At 36.9% G+C, this 13,729-nt stretch overlaps 1 protein-coding gene across 1 annotated transcript in view; it reads right to left on the bottom strand.

Annotated features, from left to right (window-relative positions):
• EYS (eyes shut homolog) overlaps positions 1-13,729 on the bottom strand; it is a 1,404,981-nt gene that overhangs the window by 1,343,837 nt on the left and 47,415 nt on the right. The window lies entirely within an intron of this gene.

Raw genomic sequence — 13,729 nt, 5'->3', positions numbered from 1 at the left:
GAGCCGTGGCGCTGGCCAGGAAGACTGTTCTTTCATGATAACATATCTAGTAGGAGCACAGCTCTGTCTGCAGCCTTTACATTTAAACGCTATGCTAACCCTCCTATAATCTACATGATAACACGTAGCACTTTGGTAATTCAAACTGAGGTTCTTCATCAACTGACTAAAAGATGGAATTTATCTGCTAACTCTAGTAATTATTTCAAGAGCTTTACTGTAGAAAACTCTCAGTTTCTATTTATCTTAGGTTGGTTTGTGAAAGCATAAAGAAAAAAATTAATCTATTTTCTGTGTGCACAGAGACAGGGAGGCATGTACACTTGAACTTGTGCCTTTTTCTACACATATGCATCCACTTCATTATCTAAAATGGCCTAATTTTTAAAGATTTATTCATTTATTTATAAGGAAGAGTATATATAGAGAGGAAGAGACAGAAAGAGAAATGGAGATGTTCCATGTCCTGGCTCACTCCCTAAAGAGCCACAATGGTCAGGGCTGGGTCTGGTCAAAGCCAGGAGCCTAGAACTCTAGCTGGGTCTCCCATGTAGGTGCCAGGGGCCCAAGTTTTGAGCTATCATATACTGCCTTCCCAGGCACATTATCAGGGAGCTGGTCACATGGTTTCACTGCTGAATTATACCAGACTTTTAAAGAACTAATTCTGCCGGCTCAATAGGCTAATCCACATTGGCTCTTTCAACAAATTTTTAAAGTAAGAATATTTAAAATACAAATTAGAGATCTGAGTAATGAATTGTATGTGTATATAATTTCATATAAGCAAAAATTGGCTATTTAGAGTACTCATGAAGAAGGGAATTTATTTTTTTGCCTAGTCACTGTAGTGACCATTTTACCAGTGCTATTAGCTAATGCTATTTTAGATTGAGTTTTTGGGTATATAGTCAATATGGAAGATGTTTAAACCAATCTATTTAATCAATAGACCACCTTTATGATATAGTTACAACCACTCTGTCATTGATTATTTTCAATACTTCATGGATGAAATTTGAAATATGTTACCCAGGATTTCGGAAAAGTTCTAATTTCATGTGCAGATTTCCTCATTAACAGATGTTAATACGTAAGGTGAGTGACATTACACTAAGATATTACAACAGTGAATAGAAAACAATGTGTTATTATCTCTCTCACAAAAGCATTGGAAAGCAAAGATTAGATTTTACTCTCTTTGTCTAAAAAACAAAGCACTAAGACAGATGGAAGAATCCAAAAGGGAATAGGACTTACAAAAGGAAGATGCTGTGAAATATGATGTTAGAAACACAGAGGATAAAGCTCTTGATATTTCATACCATCCGTTATTGCTCTTTGTAGGTGCTCATTGAGAATTACCAGTACACATAAAACAGAAACTTTTGTGTTTCACTTCCAACATTACAAAAATTTAAAGCTGGTAAGTGTCATCTAGCTACCTGCTTACCTGGTTCCCAGATAAAAGTACACATCAAAGTCACGAAATATTATTTGTTATTCAGATGCTAAGACCCACCTATTGAATCAGAATTTGTAGTGTATTTTCCATGGCAATTCCATGTTTAACAACATTGGTTCCAACTCATAGTTTATTGAAGAAATTGGTAAACCAATTATAATATCCAGTATTAGGTACTTTGTTATTGTATTCTGTTTGTTGAACAGAATTGTATTGGTTAAGCTCTTTACTTCATGTAGAATATAAAGTTAACTGAAAATTGATCTTTGTAAAATATAAGAATGGGAAAAGAGATGGAGGAGGAAGAAGGCTGGAAGTATGGGTGGGAGGGAGTGTAGGGTGGAAAGTATCACTATGGTCCTAAATCTGTGTGTATGAAATACATGAAAACTGTATACCTTAAAAATTTTCAAAAAATAAAAACTTTAGAAAAAGAAAAGCTATGTAGTCTTTTTTTATTTAATAAATGTAAATTTACAAAGTGCAACTTTTGCATTGTTGTAGCTTCCCCCTCCAACCTCCCTCCCTCCCGAAGCCCTCCCATCTCCCACTCCCTCTCCCATTCCGCTCTTCATCAAGTTTCATTTTCAATTATCTTTATATACCGAAGATCCACTTAGTATATACTAAGCAAAGATTTCAACAGACTGCACCCACACACCCGTACAAGAAGATATAGAGTACTGTTCGACTAGCAGTGTTATCACTAACTCTCACAGTAAAACACATTAAAGACATAGATCCTACATGGGGAGCAAGTGCACAGTGAATCCCGTTGTTGATTTAACAGTTGACACTCTTATTTATAACGCCAGTCATCGCCCGAGGCTCTTGTCTTGAGCTGTCGAGGCTATGGAAGCCCCTTGAGTTCATCAACTCTGAACTTGTTTAGTCGAGGCCATATCACAGTGGAGGTTCCTTCTTCCCTTCAGAGAAAGGTGCCTCCTTATTTGATGGCCTGTTCTTTCTGCTGGGGTCTTGTTCACCGAGATCTTTCATTCAGGTTGTTTTTGCCACAGTGTCTTGACTTTCCATGCCTGTGAGACTCTCATGGGCCTTTTAGCCAGATCCGAATGCCCCAAGGGTTGATTCTGAGGCCGGAGTGCTGTTTAGGGCCTTTGACATTCTATGAGTCTGCTGTGTGTCCTAATTCCCCCACAGGATCATTCTCTCCCTTTTAATTCTATCCTTTATTATTTGCAGACACTGGTCTTATTTTGAAATCTCTTCAACACTTTCCCTATATTTTTGATCAATTATGTACTTAAACTTATCACTTTAACAAGTGAGATGGCATTGGTACATGCCTCCTTGATAAGATTGAATTGGAATCCCCTAGTAAATTTCTATCACCATTGGAGGTAAGTCCGAGTGAGCATGTGCCGATCTGTATATCTCCTCCCTCTCTTATGCCCACTTTTATATTTAACAGAGATCACCTTTCTGTTAATTTTAAACGCCTAAGAATAATTGTGTATTAATTACAGAGTTCAACCAGTGGTATTAAGTAGGACAAAAAGAACAACAACAACAATGAAAATACTAAAAGGAATAAAATAGTAATTTGTTCCTCAACAGTCAAGACAAGGGCTGATGACGTCATTTTTTCTCACAGTGTCCATTTCACATCAATGGGTTTCCTTTTAGGTGCTTGGTTAGTTGTCATCGATCAAGGAGAACATATGATGTTTGTCCCTTTTGGACTTACTTATTTCACTCAGCATGACATTTTCCAGATTCCTCCATTTTGTTGTTTTTTGTTGTTGTTGTTTTTTACTGCTGTATAGTATTCCATAGAGTACATATCCCGTAATTTCTTTATCCAGTCATCCACTGATGGGCATTTAGGTTGATTCTAGGTCTTAGCTATTGTGAATTGAGCTGCAACGAATGTTGAGGTGCAAACAGCTCTTTTTTTCCCATTTAATTCCATTTGGGTAAATTCCAAGGAGTGGGATGACTGGGTCATGTAGTAGGGCTATATTCAGGTTTCTGAGGACTCTACAAACTGTCTTCCATAGTGGCTTTACCAGTTCACATTCCCACCAACAGTGGATTAGTGTCCGTTTTTCCCCACATCCTCTCCAGCATCTGTTGTTAGATGATTTCTGTATGTAAGCCATTCTAATCAGAGTGACGTAAAACCTCATTGTGGTTTTGATTTGCATTTCCCTGATGGCTAGGGATCCTGAGCATTTTTTCATTTTGAGATAATCCCATTTGTTTATTTTATCTTTGATTACCCATGCCTCTGGAGTCTTCTCCAGGAATTCTTTGCCTGTTCCAATGTCTTGAAGGGTTTACCCTAAACTCTCAATTTGTTTCATGGTGTCGTGGAGTATCTCTAGTTCTTTGATCCATATTGAGTGGATTTTTGTGTAAGGTGTAAGGTAGGGGTCTTACTTCATACTTCAATATGTGGACATCCAGTTTTCCCGGTACCATTTGTTGAAGAGGATGTCCTTCATCCAGGGGTTGGTTTAAGGTCCTTTGTTGAATGTGAGTTGGTTATAGATGTTTGGATTGATCTCCAGTGTTTCTATTCTGTTCCATTGGTCTATCCATCTGCTTTGTACCAGTACCAGGCTCTTTTGATCATAACTGTCCTGTAGTATGTCTTGCAGTCTGGAATTGTGATGCATCTGGCTTTGTTTTTATTGTAAAGGATTGCTTTAGCTATTCATGGTCTCCTGTTTCTCCATATGAATTTCAGCATCATTTTTTCTAGGTATTTGAAGAATGACTTTGGGTATTTTGATTAGTACTGCATTGAACTTGTAAATTGCTTTTGGGAGAATGGACATTTTGATTACATTAATTCTTCCAATCCATGAGTATGGCAGATTTTTCCATTTTTTGTGTTTTCTTCTATTTCTTTCTTTAATGTTTTGCAATTTTCATCATAGAGGTCTTTGGCATCCTTGGTTAAATTTATTCCAAGGTACTTGATTGTTTTTGTGGCTACTGTGAATGGGATTGATCTTAGAAGTTCTTCCTCGACCACAGCATTGTCTGTGTATACAAAGGCTGTTGATTTCTGAGCATAGACTTTGTATCCTGCTACTTTACCAAACTCTTTTATGAGTTCCAATAGCCTCTTATAGGAATTTATTGGATCCCCTATATATAGGATCATATCATCTTCAAATAGGGATAGTGTAACTTCTTCCTTTCCCATTTGTATCCCTGTAATTTATTTTTCTTGCCTGATGGCTCTGGGCAACACTTCTAGGACTATATTGAATAGCAATAGTGAGAGTGGACATCCCTGTCTGGTGCCAGTTTTCAATGGAAATGCCTCCAACTTTTCCCCATTCATATGATGCTGATGATTGTTTTTTTTTTTTTCATAAATTGCCTTAATTGTGTTGAGGAATGTTCCTTCTCACCCCAATTTGCTAATAGTTTTCATCATGAAGGGGTGTTGTATTTTGTCAAATGCTTGCTCTGCATCTATTGAGATAATCATAGGATTTCTGTTTCTCAATTTGTTAATGTGATGTATCACATTGATTGACTTTCGATTATTGAACCATCCCTGCATACCAGGGATAAATCCTACTTGGTCCAGGTGAATGATCTTTCTGATGTGCAGTTAGATTTGGTTTGCCAGAATTTTGTTGAGTATTTTTGCATCTATGTTCATCAGGGAGATAGGTCTGTAGTTTTCTTTCTCTGTTGTGTCTTTTCCGGGCTTAGGAATTATGGTGATATTGGCTTCATAGAAAGAATTTGGGAGGATTCCCTCCCTTTCAATTCTTTTGAATAATTTGAGAAGAACTGGAGTTAGTTTTTCTTTAAATGTCTAGTAGAATTCAACAGTGAAGGCAACCAGTTCTGGGCTCTTCTTTTTCGGTAGTGCGTTTATTACTGATTCAATTTCTTTCATGGTTATGGGTCTGTTTAGATTTTCTATATCTTCATGGCTCAGTTTAGGAAGGTTGTATTTGTCCAGGAATCTATCCATTTCTTCCAGGTTCCCTAATTTGTTAGCATAGATCTCTTTGTATTGGTTTCTGATGATTCTTTTTATTTCTGTTGTATCTGTTGTTACATTTCCATTATTATATTTGATTTTACGGATTTGGGTCTTCTCTCTCCTTTTTTTGGTTAGTTGGGCCAATGTTGTGGCTATTTTGTTAATTTTTTCAAAGAACCAGCTCTTGGTTTTGTTGATCTTTTCTCTCTCTTTTTTTTTTTTTTTTTTGGTTTCAATTCTGTTTATTTCTTCACTAAACTTTAGTATTTCTTTCCTTCTGCTGGGTTTGGGCTTGATTTGCTGCTGTTTTTCTAAATCCCTGAAGTGCACGGAGAGGTCATTTGTTTGGTTCCTTTCCAGTTTCTTTATATAGGCACCAATTGCTATAAACTTTCCTCTTAGTGCTGCTTTTGCTGTATCCCACAGGTTTTGATCGGTTGTGTTATCATTTTCATTTGTTTCTAGAAATCTTTTGATTTCTCTTTTGATTTCTTCAGTGACCCACTGTTCACTCAGGATCATGTTTTCCATTCTCTATGTGTTTGCATATGGTGTAGAGATTATTGGGTTGTTGATTTCAAGTTTCACTGCACTATGGTCTGAGAAGATGTATGGTATAGTTTCAATTTTTTTGAATTTGTTGAGGCTCCCTTTATGGCCTAGCATATGGTCAATCCTAGAGTATGTTCCATGTACTGGGGAGAAATATGTGAACTCTGTGGCTGTGGGGTGGAAGGTTCTGAAGATATCTACTAGGTCTATTTGGTCTATAGTGTCAATTAGCTCTGTTGTTTCCTTGTTGATTTTCTGTCTGGTTGATCTGTCCATTGGTGAGAGTGGGGTGTTGAAGTCCCCTGTTACTATTGTATTTGAGTCTATATCTCCCTTTAAATCCTTTAGTAATTCTTTCAGGTAGCCAGGCACCCTGTAATTAGGTGTGTATACATTTATAATAGTAATGTCTTCATGTTGGATAGATCCTTTAATCATTATATAATGCCCTTCTTTGTTTCTTTTAATAGTTTTTATGTTAAAGTCTATGTTGTCTGATATTAGGATGGCCACACCAGCTCTTTTTTGATTTCTATTAGCTTGGAATATCTTTTTCCATTCTTTCCCCCTCAGTCTGCGTGCATCTTTGCTGATAGGGTGTGTTTCCTGAGGGCAGCATATAGATGGATTCTGTCTTTTGATCCAATCAGCTAGTCTGTGCCTCTTGGTATTTGCATTAAGGCCATTCACATTCAGTGTGACTACTGTTAAGTACTGTCTTTTCCCAGTCATGTTTCCTGAAACAAGCTGTTTATGTTATTTTGAAATTTGTTTGTAGTTTATTCTACATTCGCTTTTTTTTTTTTTTGTAGTGAAGTTCTTGTTTTTGTATTTCTGTGTGCAGCACATCTTTGAGCCAGTGTTGTAGGGTTGGAAGTGAGGATACAAATTCTTTCAGTTTCTGTTGGTCACGGAAGATCTTTATTTCCCCTTCATTCATAAATGATAGCTTTGCAGGTTGTAGTATTCTAGGCTGGCATTGTTTGTCTTTTAAAACTTGGAATATATCATGCCATTGTCTCCTTGCCTGTAGTGTTTGTGATGAGAAGTCTGGGGTGAATCTGAATAACTTACCCCTGAATGTGATTTGTCATTTCTCTCTGGCACATTTTAGGATTTGTTCTTTGTGTGTCACTGAGCTGAGTGTTGCCACAATGTGTCGTGGTGAATTTCTCTTCTGGTCTAACCTGTTGGGGCTCCTGGCTATTTGTTGAATTTGCTTGTTATTATCCATTTGCCTCTGTTGGCAGTTTTCTGATATTATTTCTTTGAAAATGCCTTCCACTCCATTCTCTCTTTCTACACCATCAGGGACTCCTATTATCCTAACATTACAACACTTGATTGAATCTTGTAGCTCTCCAACCGTATTTTTTAATTTTCTAATTTCTTCTTCCTGTGTTTGAACTGACTGTATTATTTCTGGAAGCTTGTCTTCGAATTCTGATATTCACTCTTCTATTTCATCTGTTTGATTCCTGAGGAATTCCATGGTGTTTTTTATATGGTCAATTGAGTTTTCCAGTTCTAGTATTTCATTCTGGCTTCTCTTTAGGATCTCTAATCCTTGGGCTTGCTTTTCGTTCAGATCTTGAAACTGTTTCCTCATTATTTCTAAGTAATCTGATTATGAATTTTCTGAATTCTTTTCTGACATGGTTTCAAATTCTTCTTCAGCCTCTATTATGGATGGTTTAGACTGCTCCATTCGTGAGTTCATAGGTTCTTCTATATTCTTATTCTGGATTTTTCCTTTGTTCTTCGACATTTCTTTTTGGCTTTATTTTCAGGTTGATTCCCTCTGCTATGGGCTTTTGTGGGTCTGTACCAATAACCAGTGTAAGCAGGCAGCTCTACCTTCTAGAGTTTGTTTATTTATTTATTTGTTTGCTTTTTATTTTTTATTTTTTTGGTAACTTGAGTGGGCTGGTGTTAGGGCTTTGAGGTGCTAAGCTCCGCCCCTTGGGGCCAGTTTCTCTGTTCCTTTGTTCACCCTAATGGCGAAAGCAGAGGCCATTCTCCTTTACGCCTGAATTTGAACAAACACGATGGCTGCTTTCCGCCTACTGCAGCTCTGATTGGGGGGAGGGCGGAGACACGGAAGGATCCTGGCATGTTAAATCCTTGTTCATCCCACTGGATCCTGCCCTCTTCCCGCAGGTGCTATTCACTTTTTTTGATTTTGATTTCTACCCCCACACTCAGTCGTGCATTTTTCACCTGTCTGTTCGGGGGTGGGGGGTGGCTGCTGTGTTGGCTGTGGGTGGCTGCTGCGGCGGTGGCAGCTGCCTTGTCTCACCTCCCTTTCCAGCGCTGGTGCGTAGACTCCTCGGCTGGGGTCCTGCGCCCTGGGCGCCTGTGGCCTCCTTGCAGGTCCACCATGTCTCACTCGTTCTGGAAGAGTTTCCTCTGCAGTTTTTTCCCCTAACTTTTCCCCAAAACTACAGAATCTCCACTTTTATTGAACTATCTTTTCCCAGACTATTGGTGTGCTCCCTCCCTATTCCGCTATCTTCTCCCACAGCTATGTAGTCTTTAAAGCAATATAGTTATATATAGTGAACTTTAGTGAATATTATGATTTTTTTTAATTTTATGTTTCTAGTAAGTTCAGTGAGTAATAGTAAATCATGAAAAAAATATATGTCAAAATCAGATAATCTCCAACTGCCCCCTCTATAACTTTAAGTTCATGTAAATATAGAACATAACTAACATAATTAAGTTAAAAATGAGTAAGAAAGGGTAGGCATTTGGCACAACGATAAAAATTCCACTTGGGACACCAGCATCTAGTCCTGGCTCAGTTCCCAACTCCAGTTGCCTAAAAATGCACAGCCCAGAAATAGCAAATGATGGCTCACGTACCTGGGTTCCTGTCACAAACAGGAGACCTCGATTAAGTTCCCAGGTTCTGGCTTCAGCCTAGCCCAGTACTGTCTGTAGTAGACATCTGGGGTGTGACCAGCTGGTAGAAAAATCTCCCTCTCTCTCTTTCCCTCTCTCTCCTACTACCATTTCATATAAAAATAAGTAAATACATATTTTTGTTTAAATTCAATGATGAAAATTCATTTTTCATATTTTTCATTTTATGCTATATTCCAGAGTATCCAAGATTTAAAAGCAATATAAATATACAAATTATACATAATAAAGGTATTTTTCTTTTCTCTATAAAGGCATATTTAATATGGTATTTTTCTTTTCCCTATAAAGACATATTTAGATAGATAGCTAAATTTTAAGAATTCTGGAGCTCCCCAACTGTTGACACCGAGTCAGTGTTTCTGGTAATTTTTGGCTAATGAGATTAACCAAATCTTATGAAAAGGGAAAACATGAAAGAAATTGAAGCCTCCGTATTTGGACAGAGAGCAAATGGACTGATTCCACACTGATAGGGGTTTGTAATTCAGGGAAGAGAGCAGAACCTAGAGGTTTTAGTGGTTCTAATTGGATATACTGAAAGGACAACTGGGATCTGACCACTGATTAGTTAAGCATCATGCATCTGGAGAGAAGAGAGCAGAGGAGGTCCTAGAAGTCAAATTTTGTATGCAAGAATTAGAATCATTTGGCACATCAAATAATCTTTGAAAAGAGCAAGGGGATGCTGCAACAGGCATATTAGTAGCAGCCATAGCGAGAGTAGCTTCATAATAATTCTTGATTTATGCAGCCCTGGTGTTTATAAGCTCACTCTCAAATAAGCAACTCTCAAATAATTTTCTTTTTTCCAACTGTAAGATGGATGAAGGTAAAAGCAGTTTTATATTTTCTTAGAACGCATATAAATTTGGATTTTTTTACACCTAAGTATTTTGGAGAACATTTCTATCTATGGTATATCAGTATACATGTATGTATTTCATATAGTTGTTTATGAATAAAAATGTTCTTTCCACATAGTAGTTCTATTGCACTATTTTTGCTTCTCATGCTGGAATCAAAATTAAGCATCCATTATTTATGTAGGATACAGAGGAAAATGAAAGTAGAACAAGAGGGAAAAACAAGAGACTAATTCAATCATCCATATTTAAACACCCACAAAGAATATTCTCATATATACCTAAAAAGCTTACACAGAGGAGCAAGTCTTACTACACTGATTTCTAACGTTTCATTTTACTATGTGCTAAGTATTAAAAAAATACTTTCCTCCTCTTCCATGATTTTCCTAATATACAGAACCAAAGAAAGGAAATAAAGAAAACTAGCCCATTGTTACAAAACACTGCTCATCATAGTTTCAAAGTTCCCTGATTGTTACATTAAATTCAACATTATGAGGCTAAAATATAATCAAAGCAAAATGTTGTAAAGGAAAAAATTTTCATTTGAATCTACAAGCACAGTAAGTTGGAAAGAGCAAGCTGCCTGTCTTTGGGATCACCTGGGATCCTTTTGAGATTCCCATCAGTACAATAAAGAGGCTGCTGATTCTATAGTCAGATGTGAACATTTCACAGATGATTAAAGTTATTTTTCTGTCCATCAGAACTACCAAATGTTCTGCAGAAGAATCCCATTCTATGTCTTTCTAATTTTCTCTTCCACTTCGAAGCCTTCAGTATTTCACTTTTTGTTTTATGAATGAGTGGTTAAAAACAAATAAATATGAAACTCAAATAGGAATAGGACCTTGTTTTATTTCAATTATTTATGATATATATTACAGCCTTTATTTCAAAATTGTGGAGTTTAAACTCTTTCTAACCTAATATTTCGTAGAGATTTTCATTTTAGTTGTTATTTATAGAATGTGCCATTCTGCCAAGTAAGTACTATTTATTGCTATGCAAATATGGAATATTTAACAAGATATCTAAAGAGCAAAGAGTTATCTAGAAAGCTTGGGTGCTAGAACCCCATATATTTCAACGCTTTTTTTTTTTTTTTTTAAGGTTTGGCTGTTTACTGAATCCGGGGAGAAAACAGCTGGGCTTTGGAATAACCTGACAGATGATAATGTATTTGATACTTGAGACATTTTGTTATACCAAGTAATTCATGTTTGTGATGCGATTTGTGCTGGATGACTTGTTTTATATGGCTGGGGCTTTGAGAAATCCTGTATCAGCTTGAACAGCGCAGGAGCAGGAGGCTGATTAGCCAAAGTCAGATATGCAGGTGCTGTGAGCCTTCATAACTGACCCCCGTAAGAACCTCAGACACCAGGCTTAGTGCGCTTCTGATTGTCCCAGATTGTCTCCGAGGAATTATGGTGCTATCCATTCAACTCCAAAGGGAGAAAACACTTGACAATGTGTGCCTCGTTTTTCCTGGACTGTGTTCATGTATTTTCCCCTTTGTTGTTTAAAATCTCTAATATCTCATTGTAATAACTTCTAACAATGAATTAAGTGATTTTTTCTGAGTCGTTCTTAAGAATTATCAAATATGGAGCTAGTCTTGGGGTGCCAGGCAAAAATACCTGAAAGCTACAAAATGCTTTGAACTTTGGCTAATTAAAAAAACAAACTATTGTCTCAAGAATACTTTTCTTGGAAAGATATCATTAAACCAATGACACTTATATCTATGAAGTTGATAGTTTTGGATAGAATTCGAATAATTACAGTAGTCTTCCTGTATATAAAAATATATTTAAAAATATATTTAAGTGAAATAAGCCAGACACAAAAAGACAAATACTGTATATTCTTTCTCACATGAGGAAGTTGAAAATAAAAGTATAACTGAAGTTACATAGCAATTACTATAGGCTAGGAAGAGAGAGAAGGGGTGATAGAGGTTGAATAACATGTAGCACAACAGTTAGAAGTAGTTAGTTCTAGAGTTTCATAGCAGAGTGTGGGGACGATAATTCACAGCAATGCACTGCATCGTGTACTCTATGAATAATTGGAAGAGAAGAATCCAGAGGCTCCAAATATAAAGAAAAAGAAATGGAAATGCTATCTATGCTAATTATCTGAGCAGTTTATGGTGTTTACATGTGTGCAAATACTGCACTGCATCTCATGAAAGTATAAGTATTACACACTAATCAAAAACCAAAGCAATTTTTAAACCAGTTAATAAAAATATAATGTCTTTGGTGAAAGTTATTTAATTTGAAAACTTTATTCCCTTTTCAACCTTGCCTTTTTTAAAAAATGTTTTCTTCCTTTAATTTTAAGTATAATAATACCCAGAAACAGGAGTCAAGATTTTAAAATTATACTAGTCTGAAGTTATTCTGAATAGCCTCCTACTGGCAATTTATAAAATGAGTAAGTGAGAGGACAGTATGTGCAGAGATTCTGTTATTTGGTAGGATACAGCTTCTAAAGTTGAAGTTCCTGAGCGGTCAGATGAGTTGGTGTTATCATTTTCAGGGTTAGCTCTGGATTTTTTTTATGTTTCTTTTTTTATTGATTTTTATTTAGTAAATATAAATTTCCAAAGTACAGTTAATGGATTACAATGCCCCCCCATAATTTCCCTCCCTCTCACACCCCTCCCATCTCCCGCTCCCTCTCCCATTCAATTCACATCAAGATTCATTTTCAATTATCTTTCTATACAGAAGATCGATTTAGTATATATTAAGTAAAGATTTCATCACACAGAAACACAAAGTGTAAAATACTGTTTTAGTACTAGTTATAGCATTACTTCACATTGGACAACACACTAAGGACAGATCCCACATGAGAAGTAAGTACACAGTGACTCCTGTTGTTGACTTAACAATTTGACACTCTCGTTTATGGCGTCAGTAATCTCCCTAGGCTCTAGTCATGAGTTGCCAAGGCTATGGAAGCCTTTTGAGTTCGCCAACTTATTCCGACAGGGTCATAGTCAAATGGGTTAGCTCTGGATTTAAAAACTTATGATAACGGGTTGAAGTTCTCATAACTAAAATAAACTCCGACTATTGCAGAAGTTATGACTGCCAGTACAGGCTACAATAAAGCTCATTCACATTATGGATGTGCCACATTGCATGGTTCACCAACAAGTAAAAGGATCTCTGGACTCAAATCATATTAAACAAAAGACCCTAACTGATCACGTATAATTAGGTCCAAAGACTGGGCAGGCACCTGGGAGTTTCAACCACCTCCACAGTTGGTCAAAAGCCATTTTTCCTCCAGTTTCTCAGCTCTGCTGCTTCCAGGGTTATTTCTCATTAGGTTGCAACTCTTCCCTTTCCCTTGGGCCCTGAAAATGATCACAGTAACTACATGCATAAAATCCAGGTGTTACAAAGCCTAGGAGAGGTCACGTTTACCTCTTTATGCCATCCTGCATGCAAGTGGAGAAGCATTTCCCCAGGAAGAACCTCCTTGTTGCCTGAGACCAACATATGGCCACATACACGTTCCTAAAGGGATCCCTCAGAGTAGGATGAGATTAGCATGACTGCCTTAGATAATGCATCTGGTACAAACAGAGATGAAGCAACAGGCAGTTACGCATAACTGAACAGTGGCTTATTAACCTATAGATCATCTCGGCTTGTGGTCACAGATATTCAAATGTCAGTTATAATTATTGCTCTGGGTGTCTGCTTTCCTTGTGGAAAAGAAACAGTGTGACACAAATTATGCTTTCATTATAAAAACAAACAAGTCAGTGCATTGATAGTCAAAATATGTTGAGGAAAATAGGTTCCTTCTTCAAAACCTTATTATCTAACTTCACCTACTGGAGTCTTTTTGTAAAAATCTATTCTGTTGCTGAAGAATAAACTATGAGCCTATTTTAGCATCACAGCA

The sequence above is a fragment of the Oryctolagus cuniculus genome, chromosome 5 (genome assembly GCF_964237555.1).
Source record: "Oryctolagus cuniculus chromosome 5, mOryCun1.1, whole genome shotgun sequence".
NCBI classification, from domain to species: Eukaryota; Metazoa; Chordata; class Mammalia; order Lagomorpha; family Leporidae; genus Oryctolagus; species Oryctolagus cuniculus.
Note: the sequence above shows the minus strand (reverse complement) of the source record. Positions and strands in the feature narration are given on the sequence as shown.